The sequence below is a fragment of the Neofelis nebulosa genome, chromosome 4, assembly GCF_028018385.1.
Source record: "Neofelis nebulosa isolate mNeoNeb1 chromosome 4, mNeoNeb1.pri, whole genome shotgun sequence".
NCBI lineage: Eukaryota > Metazoa > Chordata > Mammalia > Carnivora > Felidae > Neofelis > Neofelis nebulosa.
In genome coordinates, this window is record NC_080785.1 from 3,931,987 (window position 1) to 3,952,512 (window position 20,526).

General features: G+C 50.6%; 1 protein-coding gene and 1 pseudogene across 3 annotated transcripts in view; one reads left to right on the forward strand and one right to left on the reverse strand.

Moving 5' to 3' along the window:
* Positions 1–20,526, reverse strand: part of DPP6 (dipeptidyl peptidase like 6) — a 953,748-nt gene that overhangs the window by 688,742 nt on the left and 244,480 nt on the right. The window lies entirely within an intron of this gene.
* Positions 17,548–18,380, forward strand: LOC131510952 (rRNA-processing protein FCF1 homolog; annotated as a pseudogene).

A 20,526-nucleotide genomic window follows, 5' to 3' on the forward strand; every position in this document is an offset into this window, starting at 1 on the left:
AGAATCTACAGGTGCACTGCATTTGAGAAAGACAGATTTATTTTTTCTTTTAATTTTTTTAAATTTAATGTTTATTTATTTTGAGAGAGAGAGACAGAGCACGAGCAGGGGAGGGGCAGAGAGAGAGACACACACAAAATGAGAAGCAGGCTCCAGGCTGTCCAGCACAGAGCCTGACACGGGGCTCGAACTCACGAACTGCGAGATCATGACCTGAGCTGCAGTCAGATGCTCAACCGACTGAGCCACCCAGGCAGTCCTTCTTTTAAGTCCCCACATAACTGGATATTTTGCAAAGCTACATTTCTACAGAAAGGAAAATGGCTCGTAAGGAGGAACAGAGTAAACACTAACTTAAACTCTGTCAAACATGAGAACGTTTATTCATGATTAAATACAGTATTATTAACAGAAAACAATGACCAGTGGTCTAAGACAACCTTGAATTCCAAACAAGTATCAAAATATGAATAATGGGCCAAATGCTTGCTTGCATAAATATCATCCGTGTATTTTCAAAACGTGCTTTCTTCTCAAACTTGGGTCCAGATACCAACACTTACAAAGTGTCGTAGCACAGGAGACGGAGTTTTTCTGTTTTCAGCTTTACTGCTAATTCAAGATCTATCCAAATAAAATAATGATTGTGCATATTCCCAGTGCCAAATATAAAGATAATCTGGAATGTGATCTCAGGGACCCATCTGTTGGGCACAACAGCCCTTGCCCTGTGCGACTCTGCGATCTGATGTCTGAGCCTAGCACAAGGACCCCAAGGCCTTATTACAGGACTGGCTCTGAGATCTTAGGGCTGACACTTTAGTTGTGGCTGATTTTTTTTCTATCCCTTAGAAGAGGTGTGTGTGTGTGTGTGTGTGTATGTGTGCGCGCGCACGCATGCGTGTGTGCGTGCCTACATGCATATGCAGGGGGGACCAAAAATTGTGTGTAATGTGACAATTCTTATTGGTTAATTCCCAATTCAGAGGCGGTAAAGATATGAATTAAGTCCCTAGTGGCCTTACTAAGCTCCTGACAGTCAACAGACCCGCCTCAGAGGCCCCCTTGGACAGGACGTCCTCTGTGCCACGGGCCCAAATGTCAACTCTTCCCTTTGGGGGATGGCAGCCTCCCCTCCTGGCCTCTCTGCTCCCTGGGTCTGTGGCTCTGGCCTGAAGCTGTGGCTTGTGCACAAGGAGGCCCCTTCCGGTCCCTGCAAGAAACCCTTCATAGGCTCCTCTCCTAGATTTGATGCCCCGGCCCTGCCTCAGGGTCTTATGAATCGCCTTCATTTCCCAGTTAGTGATGTCTCCTTGCTTGGGCCGCGGCAGCCTAGCCAACACCTGTGCTCCAGAAGACCGCTCTGGCCGTGGCCACCAAAGTGCCGTGGAACCCGAGTTCACGGGGCCTCTTGCTGCTTTTGTATCACTTGCCCCTTACAGGGCCACCTTCTGACTTCAAAAGCTATTTTCCCCTTGGCATCCGTGTCGGCAGCGTCCTTCCCCTCCCGGGGCTTCTGCTCTGCCTGATATCCGTACACACCTTCAAACATCCTGAGTCTGTCCACCAGCCGGCCACTCCCACGGCACCACACATTTTTCCTGGACCATCTCAGCTCCCATAGCTCAACCATCACTAACAGAGTAATGACACCGACATGTAAACCTCTCCGGCCCAGGTCCATCCCTTCGGGCTCTCGATGTCCAAACTGGCTTCTCTTGTCTCTCTCGTCTGGCCCTGCCCACCGGCCACTGTATTCCGCACACAGGGCAACGCCCCTGAGGCCACCCTGGGGTTTTCCCAACCCCATCAGACCGCTCAGCCGCTGCAACAAAATACGATGACGAGTCGGCCTCGGTGTATCTTCTCACAGATCTGGAGGCTAGAAGCGCAAGGTCAGGGTGCCAGCACAGTTGGGTTCTGGGGAAGGCCCTCTTCCTGCTTGGCTTCCAGACAGCCTCCCGGTCGAAGTGTCCTCACACGGCCGAGAGAGCCAGAGCACGATGGAGGAGGCTCTCTGGTGTCTCTTCCAATAAGGACACTAAGCTCATCACCAGGGCCCCACCCCCAAGGCCCCATCTAACCCGCCACCTCCCAATAGCCCATCCCCGTATTCCATTACGTTGGGGGCTAGGACTTCCGCGTGCGAATTTGGCCCGATCCAGTCCATAACACTGACCGACCCCACCTTTCTCACCTAATCCATCACCAAAGTCTCTCAGTCTTTCTCAAACTCTTAAATACTTCTCACGCTTGCCCCCTTCTTCCTAGCGTTACCACTGCCATTTACAAAATCCTGAAATGGAAACAGAGGAACAGAAGTCGGTGCCGTGTCACAATCAGAAGAAACCCATTCACAGCCCGTGCGATTCCAACCAGTCGACATTCTGCCTTCTCGCTTCTGTTCGCAGGCCACGGCAGCCGTCTCGACGAGAGCTTCTGCCCACCCATCCCCCGATTCTTCTCCCTTGACCAACACCACGCATCTGGCCTCCAGGGTGGACGCAGAATGATTTTTATTAAACCTGAAGAAGACGTGGCCACGTGTCCGCTTCAGCTTGCCATGACTTTCCATCACCTTGCAAGGACCATGTCAGTCTGGAACGCCACGCGAGAGCCCCGTGACACGCCATCCATCTCTGAGGCTCACCTCTACCCGCTTGGCCCCACAGACACTATCCCTCAGGCCACCCAAGTGCCTGAATGCGCGGGGCTCTCTTACGCCACTGTGGCTCTGAAGGAGCCATCACCTCAGCCTGAAATATCTTTCTCCTTCTTCCCATGGTTATCTGCTATTAATCCGTCAAGAATCATCGTAGGCACTCCTATCTCCCAGGAAACGCTCCCTGACACCCTTGAGACAGAATTAAGTCTCTCTCTTCCTGCTCCCATAGGGCCCTCTGCATACTCCACCACTTAATAATAAGATAAGGTGATGTGTTAAACTTGAAGGCAAGGACTGTTTTACTCATGGAGTGCCGCATGCTGAATCCTTGCGCTCGTAAAGAGATTAATAAGGGGGTTTTCAAGCCAACGCATCATCAACCTGTCTTCCCGTTATTTGCCCGAATACAAATTCCTCATCCCGGTCCTATAGCCCATGCTGCCCAACATGGTAGCCACCAGGTAATTGCGGCTGTTTAAATTTATCTACATGAAGATTAACTACAATTTAAAATTCAGTGGCACAGGCCACGTGCTCAGCAGCCACAGGTAGGTGTCCGCTACTGGAGGGGACGGCACAGATGCAGAGTATTTCCATCACCACTGACAGGTCTCTTGGATGTTGCTGCTTGGGACCCTTCTTACAACATACCCAACTCTCTTGCTCATTTGCACGCTGTCTCTCCCACCAGACTGAGGCTCGAGCACGTCTGTATCCCCTGGCATCGGCCCTGCATCGCGCTATAGCCGATATTCAGTGAAAGCCTGTTGTATGAACAAGCAAAACCTCTCCTGCACAATCGCTACGTGCCTCTCATCTTCTCTGCCCCTCCTCCCACTCGACAGAGCCAAACTCTAAAGCCCCCCCCCCCCCGCCAGGCCCTGCTTGAGGACCCCCTTCTCGTGAGCTCCCCCGCCCCTTCCTTTCGTGACGGCGGGTTCCATCCGAAAGCCGGTGGGTTCTACAGCTGGGCATCTCGCTCCTTCAGCTTGCTCCGTGCACCACAGCTGAGCAGAAGCTGGGCCACCTGGCCCTCACGCAGGCCAGCAGAGGGCTCTGCTGTGCAGGTGCACAGCTATCCAACTGCACAGTGGTGTGTTCACGAGCAAGCAGGAACCAGGTGGCGGCTGACATCTATCCCGGTCATCACAGAAATACTAAGAGAAGCCTTGGAAGAAGAATGGAGGTTTCTAACACTTAAAATATGGACATTCTGGGGATGCCTAGGGCAGGCACGACTCAGGAGGGCTGCTGTGCAGGAGGAAAAAACCCAGCTGCCATCGGGAAGCGCTTGTGCAGGCAGGTCAGAAGAACCTCCAGCCCCCGGGAGCAGAACTGGGTCCTGTTCAGGCTCTGCCCCATCTGACCTGCCCCTGACGCGCTCTGGGGCCCAGCGGTGACAGGCAGGCTGAGCAGCTCCCCCTCGGGCCTGGCCCCACTCCATGCCTCGGGCTCTGCTTCGCTCACAAACACGGGTCCGGAGGGGACGATGGGCCCCCAGTGTAACTGCCTAGTTGGGGCTCACAGCTGGGCTTTGGAGGGCACAGCAAGGGGACAAGCTGTTTTCCCTTCCGGGACCATCTGCTCCCAGATATGGCAGAAGTCGTGACTTACGTTCCAAAGCACGCACTGCCTTTGCCTCAGTGGTGCCAGTGGCTCGTTCTAAAGTTTGCTACAGTTTTGCGTAAGTCACGTGGGCAGGTGCCCACCACTCACGACTGGAAGACAACAGACCAGCACGGGAGCGATGGTAATGAGTGAAGGCTCACAGGCAGGAAGTGATGAGTGGTTTCAGGGAACTTCACTCTGTCCCACTCGCTCACGGGCGAGGTCAAGGTGGGGGGCTGGTGTGGGGAGAACACCGTGGCAGTGGGCGGGGGGGGAGGGGTAGCTGTGTGGAGACACCGTATGGCCACCCCAGAGGACACCACATGATGGCCTTCCTGTGACCTTGCCCGGGATGGGGGCACCAGCAGTCACAGACGGCCCTCCAGACAGTGCTGTCAGCCCCGCAGTGACCCAACCCGAGAGTGTGCCCTTGAGCACTGATAACGGGCCCTGCTTAGCACCCAGCCAAGTCACAGGAGATTGAGACGTAGGTGCTAACATGTGGAATGAGGTAAGGCAGAGCCCAGGCCCCGGCCCCATCACAGTGGAATGCCAGCTGAAGCTCACAGATGGACGGACAAGGCAGTGCTATCTTGGCAAGGGGGGAGGGCACTATCTGGTCCTTGAAAGGTTGGTGAGATTTTTTTTAAAACTGTTGTAATGTTTATTTATTTTTGAGAGAGACAGAGACAGAGACTGCGAGTGGGGGAAGGGCAGAGGGAGAGGGAGACACAGAATCCGAAGCAGGCTCCAGGCTCCGAGCGGTCAGCACAGAGCCCGACGTGGGGCTTGAACTCACGGACTGCAACATCATGACCTGAGCCGAAGTCGGACACTTAACCGACTGAGCCACCCAGGAGCCCCTGAAAGGGTGGTGAGATTTTAAAGCAGAGAGGGCAGAAAAGGCATGTGGCTGTCAACACGGGGGAATGGCCCACCAAGGCTGGAAACCCACAGTGAAGTTTTTGATTATCTGTCTTCATGGAGCTCTTCAATGAAGCCAAATGAGGGCATTGGGGTCCATTATTTAAAGAGGCTTTAAGATGGCCTTATTAGGGGCTCCTGGGCGGCTCAGTCGGTTAAGCATCCGACTTCGGCTCAGGTCGTGATCTCTTGATTCGTGAGTTCGAGCCCCACGTCAGGCTCTGTGCTGACAGCTCAGAGCCTGGAGCCTCCTTTGGATTCTGTGTCTCCCTCCTCTGTCCCTCCCCACTTGGTGTCTCTCTCTCTCTCTCTCTCTCTCTCTCTCTCAAAAATAAACATTTAAAAACGTTAAAAAATAAAACAAAATAAGTAAATACATAAAATGGCCTTACTAGCACTGTACCAATACGCCCTTGCAAAAATAATGCCCTAAACGGCAAATGTTCCCCTCGTCCCTTAAAGTCGATGCCTATTGCTAGTGACAGAAATGAAACCCAAATCCGATTTCTCGCTAACAGAACTCGAGTGTGCAGTGAATTGTATTTATTCCCACTGTCTCCCCCCAGCTCTCACAGCACTCTCCGTCCCTCCATCCAGCCCCGGGCGGTGTCTGCTGTGTTACAGGAGGAACATGTGGACTCTCTCCTTCTTAAAGTCCCCTTTGCGTGTGCTGGCGGGTTCTTCTCTTTTCTCCTGGACGCTGTGGCTCTATAACCTGAGGCTGGCGTCTTCCCCGCACCGGCTGCTTCCCACCGCCGCTCGCCACCTGCTCGGTCAGGGTTTCACACCGACCCCTTCAGAGCCCAAACCACCGCTCTCCGCGGCTGCGCTGGCGAATCAGCGTCCGAGGCTGATCGGCCTCTGGCCGTCACACATCCGCTGTGAGATTCTTTACTGTCTGGGTCGCCGGCTTTGATCGAAAGGTGCCTCCAAGCCTTCAGGTTTATTTTCCCAATACATGGGTGAGTCCGCTCATCTTGGGTCTGCAGGCAGTGACTCACGTCTACGCTGCTCCCCACATCTGCTTCCTGTAACTCGGGAGTCTGCAAACTGCTTCCCGTGTGCCAAAGCTGCCTCTGCCCATTTTCATCAGCAAAGTGTCGTCGGCACGCGGCCACTGTGCGCGGCTCCTTCCGCGCCACGCCCGCAGGGTGGCGTGGATGTGAGAGACTGTGTCACCCTCACAGCCAAGACTATTTACGGATCTGGCTCTTCCAGAAGAAGTCTGCCAGTCCCTGCACCAGGCCGGTGATCTGGAAAGTCAGTTTTATCTGTATCTCTACTATAGTTTTTAAGATTTTTTATTTCAAATAGCAGAGAGGTGCAGACGTTTCGCAAACGATCCAAGGAAATGTGTATCTCCCGCCAATTCACGATGTTCTGCCTACACGCCCAACACGTATGTGATACAAGCTCTATTTCAAACATCGGGGGTTCCCAAGGGAATACAGCATGCCCTTGCACTTAAAGATCTCTGACCTAGCGAGGAGGCCGGGTGTGTGGAGAAGCCATCTCAGCGAAGACACTTCACGTTCAACACCTACCGCCCGGGGCAAGGTGGACGGAACCGTTGATCTGTCCTATCCCCAAAGTCCAAAACTCACCTCCCGGAGAACTCGGCACCTGCACCTGTCATCCATCAACAAGGAAGGGGGACTAGCTGCTTTCTAGCTGTGGAAAGGGAGAGGGCTAGCAGATGACTGTGGAGGCAAGACAGAGCACGGGATGTTGGAGGGAAGGCCAAGGGGTCAGGTGCGGGGCCCGCAGGAGGAGGGCTTCACAGGGAGGGGCTGCCCGGAGAGGCGCCCTGCCGTAGGCATAGAAAGACGAAGCTCGAGTCCCAACCCACAGCAGAAATGGGTCATCTTGGAAAGCAAACTTGTGGCAGAAAGCGTCCCCTGAGGTACACACGTAGTCATTTGACAGACTGGACAAAAAGCAGAGCAAAGGCAATGCCGCTTTTAATGGCTTGTGACATTTTACATTTCTTTCTTTCCCAGATAAACTCTTCCCTTTTATTTTTCGTCCCCCAACACGGATTTTTACCCACTGCCTGGGAAGGAGCCGGAAACCCCAAGGGAGATGTGGCTGTTGCTCTTTGAAAGGGCACATCTTAAAAATAACCTCATTTCTTTTAAATTGGTCACAGCATGAAATGAGGTGTCTGGGAAGGAAATAATGAATAATGGAGAAATGCCAGCGACTTTGGGGTGCCCTTTGAGGAGGCTGCTCTAGACGTTCCTACTCCTTCATGTTTGGCCTTGGCAATGTATCATTTATGTCCTCGTTTCCACCCTGGACTGTTTGTTAGGTGAAACAGTGAATAAACAGAATGCCAGGCAGACGCAGCAACACAGACTCTGAGTTAAGACCACAGTAGAGGCACAGGGCTGGATCCTGGAGGCGTTTGGAGTGGCCAGGACTCGTATCTCTCCTGCAGTCCTCTGACCCCTGGGAGCCCGTGTCCCATGCCTTGTCCTCCGGAAGCTCAGATGCCAGTGGAAAAGGAAGAAAAAGCAAGCGGCTTCCGGTGAGGTGTGATAGATGCCCCCACAGCTGTGCTCACAGGGCATCCCAGGAGCCTGTCACAAGGACCTCGAATCCAGATTAAGGGATTAGGGTGGCTTTCAGGAAGAGGGGCCATTAAAGGAGGCTACCTCCCCTAAAAGCTTCCACCAAGACAGCAGAGAATATAAACTGTAGCCCAGGGGCTCCTGGGTGGCTCGGTCGGTTAAGCGTCCGACTTCGGCTCAGGTCATGATCTCACGGTCTGTGAGTTGGAGCCCTGCGTCAGGCTCTGTGCTGACAGCTCAGAGCCTGGAGCCTGTTTCAGATCCTGTGTCTCCCTCTCTCTCTGCCCCTCCCCTGTTCATGCTCTGTCTCTCTCTGTCTCAAAAATAAATAAACGTTAAAAAAAATTTTTAAAATAAATAAATAAACCGTAGCCCAAGTTGCAAGGCGGAGAAGGCAAAGCGTGTTCAACAAAGAAATACCGGTATCCACGTATGTGCAGCTGGGGACAACAGGGACACGAGAAATTGCCAGCATAGGGACAGAAATAGCACCTGGCCAAGCCCATGCAGAGAGCCGTGGGCAGTGCTCACGGCAGGGAGGATCAAAACGTTCCCCTGCAGCCCTGAGTACCTCTCCCCATGGTCTTCCCCATGGTCCTCCTGTGCTGCAACGCTGGACCAAGGGTCATATTAGGGGCGGTATCTGACATCACCAAACTACTCCTCTGAATACAGGTTTGGAACATACAGGTTAGGACTGGCTTCCCAGGAACCCCCACCTCTCATGTGAGTGGTCAGTACATACCCTTCTCCTACCCTCTGCCTCCCAGAGCTCACGCCCCACACCTCAGGGGCAGGGGAGAAATGAGGCCAGCACCTTCGTGCACTGGGAGCCAGCACTGGGTCTAGGCGTGGACGTTGTACTGTCTGGATACTTTCAAGCATGAGATTCTAGACACTTTCATGCTGTGACAGCGCAGAAGACACACAGGTTTTCTGTTTGCAGTCTGGAAGCTCTCTACTTTTATTTTCACCCCTCCCCCACCCCCGCCAATTCATGCTTGCAATCTGTTTTGGGTAGGAAGAAAGAAATCGGAAATAGAAATAAAGCCATGCCTCCTCCTCTGACAATGACCTTGCCGGCAGCATTCTCACCAGTGGTCCCAACAGTAGGGTGACAGAAGCAGGTGTATGTGCCCCGGGGTTTTGCAGTCACAAAATTAGCTATGTCTGGGTTCCCAGAACAACACAGCATGCAGCATCTGACAACAGGCCCATCAGAAGTCCTTCCAGAATGAAGTGAGCCATCCACAGACCAGACGATGGTTGACATCTCAGGTTTGCAACGTCTTACTGTCATTCCCTAAGTCTGGTGGCACCAACTAGCCCAAGAATCCCTTTCCTGTTTAACGCATCCAGCTGTGACATGTCCCTAATCAGCTGCGAATCCCCCAGAGCAAAATGCATGACATCTCACCACTGAGACTGTCCTAATTACTTATCTCCAAATCAGTTCCCTCTCCTCCTCCCCCAATGGCTTTTCCCAAAGAAAACGTCACCAAAAACAGGAAGAACCAATCAAATGGCAATAACGATTCAATAAACAGTCCACTGCACAGAGCGGATGAGTCAAATTGAGCGACGAAGATGTGTTCCTTAAAGTTCCAACGAGAAACACAGTCATCCTCCAAATACTTTAAATAACCTAAAAATGACATGCTTTGAGACAAAAGTCAGTAAGTCAGTGTTCATGAGTTGGGCTGTGCCCCCACGCCTGCAAAAAAAAGGTGTACCGCTCTAACCTCCAGTATCTCGACATGTGATCGTATTTTGGAAACAGGGTCACTGGAGATGTAATTTAGTTAAGGTGGAGTCATGCGGGGGTAGGGTGGACCCCGAATCCAACGTGCCTGCTGTCCTCATAAGAAGGGAAGAGACACACAGGGAGAACTGTCATGTAAACGTGGAGAGAGGGACTCCAGGGACGGGGCCACAAGCCAAGGCACACCCGGCGCCCCCAGAAGCTAGAAGACCAAGAGTGGGTCCTCCCTGGAGGTTTCGGAGGGAGCACGGCCCTGCCGACCCCTTGATTTCAGACCTAAGGGAGACAGCACATGTCTGTTGTTCTGAGACACCCAGTTTGTACGGTTTGTCACAGCAGCCACAGAAAACTAAGGCCGCTGGAGACTGGCTGACTTTTTCACCTGGATATGATGCAAAGTAACCAGAGGAGCCTGTGGGGGCCAGAAATGCAGATTTCCTCTTCCTGACCCGAAATCTGCCTCCAAATCCTGCCACTGCCACAGGCAGACACAAACAAGTGGGACTTCCTACCATACGCAAACACACCTTAGGTGGTAACACTCAGTGTGAAGTTCTCATTGAAAGCAAATCAAGTGAGCTTGAAGAATTCAATGCTTCCCAAACTTTTTGACCATAAACGCTTTTCTGCACAAGCAGAGACTTTAAAAAGGACAGCCTGGAAAATCCCCGTGTGTGGTTTCCCCTAAGCTCTGTGTTAACAAAGACCCAATCTTATTTCAAAGGAACGGTAAGGCTGACGGTTAAATATACACACATATGACTGATGGTAAAAGAATTAGATTAAATTAGGTTCTTCATAATTGTATTTTTAAGGGAAATTTTATATTCTACCCGTCACCAGAATTTGTCGGAGAGCTGTGAACGTGACAACAGGCCAGTACTGGAGCCATAAAGACTAGGAAACATGCCAGGAGCCGGTGATTCAGAACAATCGGATGTGCTCAGACTTTTCGATGTTGAGCAAGACTTGTGTCACGAAAGGAAATACGGGCCACGCTCCTCCCTGCAAGCAAGGTGTCGGGACTTCTGGGAGCTTCTCCAAAGACAGACACAGATGCTTCCTTCTCATTCCTACCTGACTGGGCTACAGTTTGCACACCTTGCCCTGGAGGTGAGCTGAGTGAAGCAGAGATTTTCCTTCAGTCTTTCCCTAAATGTATTTCTGTTCACAAAGCATCTCGATGCATGCCTCCTTGGGAAGGTCCTTCTTTGGGAAGCCAGTGCTTGGAAGGCAACAAGCTTTGAGTGACACCCGTCCAGACAGTGAGACAGGTGCCAGAGATGCTACCAGATCTTTCCAGAACCCTTGAGGCTCCAGTTACATCTACGGTGCATAGCTCCTACACGGTGAGCGGGCGGCAGGCACACCTGGGATGCCATGTTGTTTCATCCACTAGAGTTGACCATCGGGCAGTTCATGGCACGTGATACCTTTCCATGGCTTCCACTGACCCAGTGGGCCAATCCCAGGGTATCTGGAGCCTAAGGATCTCTGAGTTTGTAGAAAACTCTCCAAAGACTCCCTGGACACAAGGCTGGCTCTGTGTGCTTTGTTTTGGGAAGAGAAGACTGTGCTGGTTGAGTGCAGAGGCTTTCCAACCTCAGAGAACCTCAGAAACCACTTCAAGTGAGGATTCGGCGGATACAACAGAGTGGCCAACTCTCTGGTTTTTGGTGAGCCGGAACGAAGAGACTTCTGGAAAGTTTTAATGGAAACATTGCCAGTATAACTGCTAATAGGGAAAGAGGTAATTAAAATTCAGGCGTTATGTCGAAGCTTCTGAGAAACATCATGGGAAGTGGTTTAAGATCTCTGTTCACAGTGAGAACGTTCTTTATTTTTAAAACCGCTGTAGTCACACCTCCATCTGGCCATTTTCCACTATTCCACTCTGGTTCACAAGACCGTGCTTGCTGGGGACCCCGGTTCCTAGTTCTCAGGCTGGACGACCTATTTCCACGTTCCTTCAACTCACAGCTGGCTCACCCACGATTCTTTCTTCCACATCTTCTAGCTGGACCCGTTCTGCCCACCGTGCTGGGCACGCACCATGTATCATACCTTGGATTCTCAATCATGAAAGGGACTCCCGAGGGAAGTAACGTTTCTCAATAATCATTTCCTACTTTCGTTTTAAGGCAGGGCCTGGCCCTGGAGGATGTCCGTGAACGGCCCTGGTGAGCAAGTCTGTGTTCTCTGATGGTGTGCCAAGGCTCTCCGCATTAATCTAGGGGTCAGCTTGTGCTTCCTCATCTACTGTCCTCTCCGGAGGGGAGTCTGACCTAGGACCTCTAGTTCCAAATCCCCGTGTTTCCTCCAGGAATGCCACACAGCGGGGATGGAACACGGAGCCATGCTGAGGGAACTGGTGGTTAACGGTGACACCATCAGCCCCCCCAAAACCATGCTGCCCCTCGGTCCAGCTGTCCTAACCAGACCACTAAATCAACCCGCCTATCAGCACTATGGTTAAGTTTCAGGCACAAGGGATTATGGCTAATATTCAGTGCACCTGTGATTACTGGGGGGCTTCCCACATCCCTCTACCTCCAGCTCCACTGTGCCCTAAAAGCACACCAGCCCTCCACCCATCCTTTCTAGAACAACTACATCTTTCAATAAGGACTTCATGACGTTGTGATGATGCATGGCACGCCAGGGACTATTTAAGTGTTTCCACGTATTAACTTAAACTTCCTAACCAACTGGTGAGAAAGAAACCATGATTTATTTCTCCTAACTGTATAAATAAAAAGACGGAGTCCAGAAACAGTTAAGTAGCTTCTGGGGGCTAAGCAATGAGTAAATGGTGGGAAGAGTCAGTCAGTACTCAAGCTCAGGCGGTCTGAGTCGAGGGTCGTACACCCACCCACTGAGCCACGCTGCCCGCGATGAAGACCCTGGGAACAAGAAACGGAAACCAGAAATGGAGCCCTACTGGCGGTAACGTGATGTTAGGTGTGCGCCTCAGTGAATTCTGCGTGCGTGCGACACATTGGTAAACTGCCACGTCAGCTCTGGTACGTGTGAGTTCGCCGGGTCCTTGGGCTGTTACTCAAGAAGGGCTTGTGTTGTCCCAACACACTTTTTCATGTCAACTCGTATCAACAAGGAAATAACCTTAAAAGTGCAGTTGCTGTACGGAAGGGGCCACGTTCCACTGGCCCTGTCTCCTGTTCCTCCTCTGGCCCTCATCAGGAGCGCTATGACTCGGGGAAGCACAGTTTGAAGCTCACGTCTCCAAACCAAAGCCTGGGGCGGAGGAGTAGGGGAGTCTGGCTTCTCTGACGCAGTCACAGTGGGCATTCACTGGCCCACACAGCACCGAATACACACCCTTGACCTTCCTGGCTGAACGCCCTTCACTCCCTGAGCTCACCTGTGCCCCGCTTCTGTTTCCAGAGCAGCTCTGCTGTCTTACCTGAGAGGTTTCCCTCTCTTGACTCCCTCCAAATACCCAGTGGCCTCATGCCTCTTCCTCGGGCCATATGCGCGTCTCCAACAATCGGCAGGTGACTACGTTCCAACCGTGAGACGCTCAGTGCGGTGGCCCCGGGATCATCCCAGTGCTCCTGAAACCACACACCCTGACTCCTCACAGATGTAAAGGGGTGGGGGGGGCGGCAGAGGCCCTGCTGGGTAGACCCAGCCTGCACTGCCCTTCCAGCGGCTGGCAGTGCTGCAGGTGTCTGGGGCCCACTGGGTCCTCTCAGGCATAGAGAGCCAACTAGGGGGGTGTGCAGTGGCTTTTCACATGCACCGCAGACCCCTCTCTCTCCCGGGACTTGAACTGGATGCTGAACTTGGAAACCTGGGCACATCAACTCACATCCCTACTCCTTAAGTAATCACAGCAGAAAACGTGCTTTGGTGAGTCTTTTGGCTCTAAGTGTTCTCAGGCACTTGGACTACTTCAGTGCAGGGGTCAGAGAGCTCCCCACGCCCAGCGATGCATCTCCTTATTATGGGTTGCATCATCTCTATCTAATTGCGTGCACTTTGGCCCCATCTGACAGCTCCAGAACTCCACGTGCTTATTAGCACGTCTTCAGACGAAGGATGTAGCCTTCCTACAGCTCTCTGATTACGCCTTCCAAGTGTGCCCGTGCCGCAGACCCTCTCCCGATTGGAGGGCTGCTGCGCCTTCTTCCTTGTTCTTGAACAGCTCAGCCCAGTTCGGGGTGGGCAAGAGAGCACTCACGACACATACATGCAAGCCAACCCTTGTCTGGCAACAGAAAATAAAACGGCCAATCTTCACTTTGCACAATTTGTTGATGGAGACTTGAGTCAAAGTGTCAGCACAGCCTTGAGCCGCCAGGCCACTCAGCTGGGCGGAGCAGAGGGAATAGGGATCAAACAGGGGTGGCAGTCTCTGGTCTCAGCCCCCTCGTAAGTGCAGCTAAGTCCTGACTGTATTATAAAAACGGACGCTAGAGACAGGAAATGAGCCCCAGGCTAAGCACCCAGGCACAGTTCCTCTCGCAGAAACTGAGCGTTTTGGTCTGGGAACTTTAGCATTCCGCTAATGACATACGATTCCAAAATACTCTGAGTTGACTTTCCACCTGCCAACGGTCACGGAACCATGGAAAACCAAGCTGCGATCTTTTGCTTTCGCTTAAATTGCAAATTAGGTAATAGGAATTTCTAATCACAACCAACTGATCACCTTCTTGTATTTATAGGAATCTCTTCTTCCCAAAGATACGCATTTTTCCCAATGGGACCTTCTTTTCTACTACTTTTGCTGATAACCACAAAAAGAGCCAGCAAAGAGAGTCGTGCGTAGGAAATGTATATTTCACTCGCGCTTATTTTTAAATTCAGACAAAATATTACAAACGCTAGACACTGACATTTAAAGCAGATCCTACAAAAGTAAAGCCCTGCTGTTTCCCTAATAACCGTTTCATCTCCTCAACTACGGTCTTGAGTTGGAAGCGCCAACTTCCACTGTTCAGAATCAAATAATAAAGAAAATCCCAAAAAGGAGAGAATCTATTTGCAGACAGTCGTGATCAACCACGTACGAGGTTCAGAGCACTAATTTTAGAACCTTTCAATTTCACAAGAAGTCCTGAGAACACGGTTAAAGAAACGTGATTACTCAGACAGAAGCGAAGAGAGATTTTTCAGGTAGGATACCATTCGTTCGCTCGTCATTTGACAAATACTCACCGAGAACCTTGGGGGCACCAGGCACTGTACCGGGTGCCTGGATACATCAGAGGACAAACCAGCCACAGTCCCTTATGCTAGTTCAGCCAATATCCTGATGGGGGCTGTAGAGGGCGGGGGCCAAAATAACACAGGCATAAAAAGAAAATTATATAATTTTCTGGAAGATGATAAACACCTTCCACCTGAGCAGGGTAGGGAGTATCAGGAGTGATGCAATTTTGAATGGGGTGGGCAGTGTAGAGTCTCTGAGAAAGCAGCACTTCAGCAAAGACCGGCAGGACACCTGGGAAGAACGTTCCAGCAGGTGCAACGGCCAAGGAGAAGACCACAGGGTGAGAGTGGGGAGGCACATCGTCGCAGGCCCTTCGTTCATTGTAGGAACCTTGGCTTTGGCCCTTCGTTCATTGTAGGAACCTTAGCTTTTACTCTGAGAGAGAGAAGTGAGGGGCCCTCGCATGGTTCCCAGAGCAGGAGTGGCCGGGCAGCTCTGACATGGGGCAGAGGATGCTGAGGGCAGCTCTCCTAGTGAGGTCAGAGCGAAGGTGATGCCCTTGACCGACCTGCCTGCCATGAACTGGGTGGGCAAGACCAAGCAGATCTTGGATGATGATGGGCAAACCTTTCCTGGAAGCCCATTAAAGTAGGAAGATGGTGTCTGTAAGAGGAAGTGGGAGACACTGAGGGCCAGCAATGACCACTCAAGGTCCTTTCCTGCTTCAGAGACACCACAATGAGCCCCAGGAGCAATAAAAGGCTCGGAAGGCAAGACTGCTTTCTCCCCAGCTGTGGTGAAAGACAAGACCTGTTGGAGCAGAGGTGGCACGAGAAAGACCATGGGGAGGCGGGCACGGGAGCATTAGGATTCTGCTCAGGTGTTCTCCTTGTACCTGTGCAAACAACAGCCCTGCTGACTGATGTGATCCCGTCAGAGCCGCAGGACATCAACGAGGAAGCATAGCAGTGATTGAGTATTCAGTGAGGCCAGCAGCCCAACAAGGAAGCCAGATGCCCCGGCTCATCACAGCCAGCTCCCGTTTCTATAGAAACGGCACCCCTGTCTCTCATGGCACCCCCCTCTCCTTTTAATAGATAACCCGTCATTCGGGGGCTGAATTTGAGAGAAGCTCAAAAATCTAGAAGAAAGGAAGAGAAATTCATGACACTTTCCCACATACAAAATGGCAATTAAATGACCATAGGCAGGATGCTAATTGGGGAGAAAGATACCGGGCTACAGCTAGATGTTTCTGCTGACGTTTCCTATTATTCAGATGAAGACACGTACCTCTCCGTTCCCACAGAGCAAATAACCTCATCCTGAATCCACTAAGATGGAAAAGCATAGCGAATGCCAAGAGCAGAGTCAAGGACCGAGACTGTTCTCCACACCGAGAACCTTCAGAGCCTCCCCCTGTGAACCAACCACCACTTCCCTGACTTGGAAGGTTTCCCGTCAAGGACCCAGAGCCTCGGCTCTAAGGCTGGCCCTTGTTGACACCCTGCAGGCCTGTGCTGGCTTCCGCCATGGCCATTTAGTGTCCTACCTAGCATCCCTCCCACTGCCCAGTCCCTGCACCCCTAACCCCTGCACCCCACCAGCATGTGCACCTGTCTTTCAAGGAATTGTTCCCACTTGCCCCCCAAATAAAGTAAGTGATGGAACAGGTAAGACTCATGCCCTACCACATCTGCAGTCCTCCCTGAAAGAATTTCTGGTTCATCGTCTTTGGGAACTAAAAAGTTTGACGTGAGACACAAGAAGGCAGGGTGAAACTACCCACCCAACTTTAGGAAGTGTCAATTCTGGCCGGGGCGATGATGTAACCGAGGTCCAGAAATGAGGAACAGACCACCCACATCAACACTCGCCCCCTGCGCTCCTCGGCTCCAACCAGGTTACGCCGTGGTAACATAATCTCCATGTTTACAGACCGAAGTGCACACAGCTTTCCCATTGAGCAGCCGCTCTCTGAAATACCCCTTGTTTCCATGGCAAAAGGAAGGTGAGTACAGAACCCGCCCATGCTGGTTCTGGAAGCTTCCATTTTACAAGTGCTCCCCGCAACTGCCACTCCCGGTTCCCCAGCCAAAGTACGGCGCGGCCACACCGCCGTCTAAGGGAGCAAGGGGACATAATCCCCAGAAGCATCTGCAGAGCCAAAGTGAAGACCCCTACACCCGCCCACGTGAGAAGCCAGCCCTCTTCCAGCACTTAGCCAAGTGCCCATTTGAGAAAATCTAAACCAACTCGACCTCTCTGCCCCCGTTCCTCTGCTCCCCACCTTGTGGCGACCCTATCCGTCCTTCCACCTGACCGCTACCCGCACAGAAGCTCTACCCGAGCCCACGCTCCTGCTGAAGGCCTGTATGGCTGGCACCACATGCTGGCGAGAGAGGGAACGCGAGTGAGGAGCCGCTAACAGGTGCACTCACCTGGGATTCGGCAGCTCCCCCGCAGCACGGTGCCCTCACACTTAGCAATGGAGAGCAGACGTTTACACACGGGAAAAGACCGATGCGCATGATGAGAAGGACCCAGGAACTCACCTGCGAAAGCAGCTGGGTATTCTATGATGCAGCCCGAGTGTCCTAGAACACTACAGCCATCCCCTCCATGGATATTCCTGAGAAGACCTGTAAAGGTGGGTAGAGAGGGAAGTGCTCCCTGAGGCAGGAACAAAATGAGAAGGGAAGACAGGGGACCACGTGGCTTCGTCTACAGCTCTGTCCTTCCTCAGATGCTACGGCAATGAGGGTTGGTGAGCAGAAGCCACGGAGAAGCACAAGACGCTTGTGGAAGCATCTTTCCACAAGAACAAGAGTGCGGCATGAACGTGGGGAAGCGAAAGAAAGCAAGAAAGTAGGCGGCCATGAAGCAAATGTTTAGTCTCTAAGATCAGATGCTTAATGGACAGATTCAGAGCTAAAAAGGGGGGCGCCTGGGTGGCTCAGTCGGTTAAGTGTCCAATTTCGGCTCAAGTCATGATCTCACGGTTTGTCGGTTCAAGGCCCGCATCGGGCTCTGTACTGACAGCCTGGAGCCTGCTTCAGATTCTGTGTCTCCCTCTCTCTCTCCCTCTTCCCTGCTCATGTGCTCACTCGCTCTCTCTCTCTCTCTCTCTCACACACAAAAATAAAATATAACAATTAAAAATTACAACCTGAAAAGAAAGCAAAGATCCCAGTGCACTCAGGAAAACAGAAGTGTCCCAACATCCTTCCCACTTATTCCTCCAATATAACACACAGCTGAGCCCACCTCACCACATCCTGTTTGACACCAACTTTATCAATTTTTCCATTAAAGTCAAACTTAGTACAATCAATGCCAGACTGCCTGTATGCCAAGTGTATCCCTGAATAGCTGACTGTGTAATGGCTGAAATTGAGAAACTGGGACAGAAGTCTGGAGTGGCTACGGATTGTCAAGGACCCAAGATGTGAACAACTACCAGGCACACAGGAGAGAATCTATGCAGATGACTGCTCAGTACAGGCGGTGACTCGGCACAAGTGTCACATTGTGGCCACAGTCGACCCCGACCTGAAACAAAGGACCGGAAGGATCTGGAAGATCCCTTGAATTCCCATCATGTACATTTCTAACCACAGGTGCAACATTCAGCAGATGCCAGATGAACACAGAGCCCTTGAGTTCTAATTCCTTTACCAACTTTTCCTACTGCCACTCCATACAGCAATATGCCACAGCGTGAGTTATTCCACTGACCCATTTGCTCTGTTACGAGCAGAGGATGGCTATATGCGCTCACTTTTTGCTGTCGTTCTGAAATTGACATTTTGGTATCATTTTAAATTTTGTTGCATCTTTTCACATGTCAGATGATTGCTCACACGAAAGAAAGAAGGAAAGAAGGAAAGAAAGAAAGAGAAAGAAAGAAAGAAAGAAAGAAAGAAAGAAAGAAAGAAAGAAAGAAAGAAAGAGAAAGAAAGAAAGAAAGAAAGAAAGAAAGAAAGAAAGAAAGAAAGAAAGAAAGAAAGAAAGAAAGAAAGAAAGAAAGAAAAAGGCGTCTCTAGTAATTGGACCGTTCACACCGCAGTGGACCCCCTCTTGGGGCCATGAACACCCACAACTCTAAAAGCTCTCAAGAAGAAATGGGAAAGGATCACCTGGTGGTTCACTTGGTTAAGCATCTGACTCTTGACTTCGACTGAGGTCACGATCTCAGCCGTGGGATCGAGCCCCATGCTGGTCTCTGCCCTGGAGCCTGCTTGGGATTCTCTCTCTCCCTCTCTTTCTGCCCCTACCCTGCTCTCTCTCTCACATACACACACAAAATAAATAAACTTGAAAAGAAGAGATAACTTCACTTCTCACGACTGTTTTAGAGCTTTCTCATTTTTTTTTTTATTTTTTAACTGGATTTTGCATGAGGCATATGAAAGGTTTGAATAAAGTTTAGAAAACTGAGTGTATTGGAGAAAATTATTAGGGAGACAGGAGGCCAGTGTTTTCCCACCTTTAATGTCTGCTGAATCCCCTCCCCTTATACGATGCCCTTTGTTTGTAGTTCTTCCAATGCTCCTTTACTCCCTTCCCACTCCCACCCCTGCTGGTAGGTGCCACCTTGAATGCATCAAATATACAATGCATGAAATATGATGGATACACACAATTATATAAACACATCCAGGACAATACAACAAGGTTCCCACTGATCCCCAAAAGCTGCTGTAGTAAGTCCAGTAGCTCTGTCTCTAACATAAGTCTTCCCAAATAGTAAACAACAGAAGACAGAAAAAATAAATTGGTCTTCTCAATTCCAAATTGGGAAAGATACCTATATCCCCATTCCATTTTGTTTTGTTTTTTTTTTTACGTAAACATGTTAAGATTGACCCAAAGTTATGTGAGGTAAAAGTTGAGATCAAAGAAATCCAAGCACTGTAGGAAGTTTACACATTGATTTTTACAATGACTGTGAGGACCTGGAAAATCCTTAAGTTCCCTCTGAATGTAAAAAAAAAAAAAAAAAAAAAAAAGTGTGTGTGAGTGTGTGTGTTTCACTTCCATCAGGCATATTGCTGGAATGATCTTAAAGTCTTCAAGCTGTTCATCTACATGTGCAGCATGAGTGAAAGGAAATTTGTTTTTTTTAAGTTAAGCACTGTTTTAGGCCCTGAGAAAACAGCGTCTGTAGCTACCCGAGTCTCCGTCTTCCCGGCACCCCTACAAGGTTCCGATCCCTGCCTTGTGCTCACGTACAGCATCTGTCCCCACTGGCTGCTGCACAAGCCACCGTCACCTCAGATGTTCTGATTCTGGGAAGCAGGATTTTCGCTACCTGGAATTCTATCATCTGGACCTTCCAGGCCACATTGGCTTCCAGTCTCCCTGCAAAATTACATCTATGTCTATATCTTTATCATTTGTGGGGCAAAACTGAACATGTCCTGTGCTCCAAACAGATCTGGATGATGCTGGAAAGACAGCAAGAAATATAGGGAGGAAGAAAAATAAATCTATGGGGGAAAATATGTCAAACAAGTCGGAGCAAAATCTTAGACTACTGTGGAAAAACTGTTTTTCCCTTCAGCAATTAGCACATCCATTTGGAACCAAATTAATTTAAACTGTTAGATTTCATAATGTTCATACTTTTTAAGTCCAATGATACAATTAAGTTCATTCCTCCACTCAATTATGGTACCACAGAGCATACTGAGAAGAACGCAGGATAGAACGGAAGGCTGAGTTTCTCTGAGGAGCACAAGTGACTTGCCAAATACTATTCACATAATTACCTGGAGAGTTCTCATTTGTAAAATTAGATGCTATCAAATTT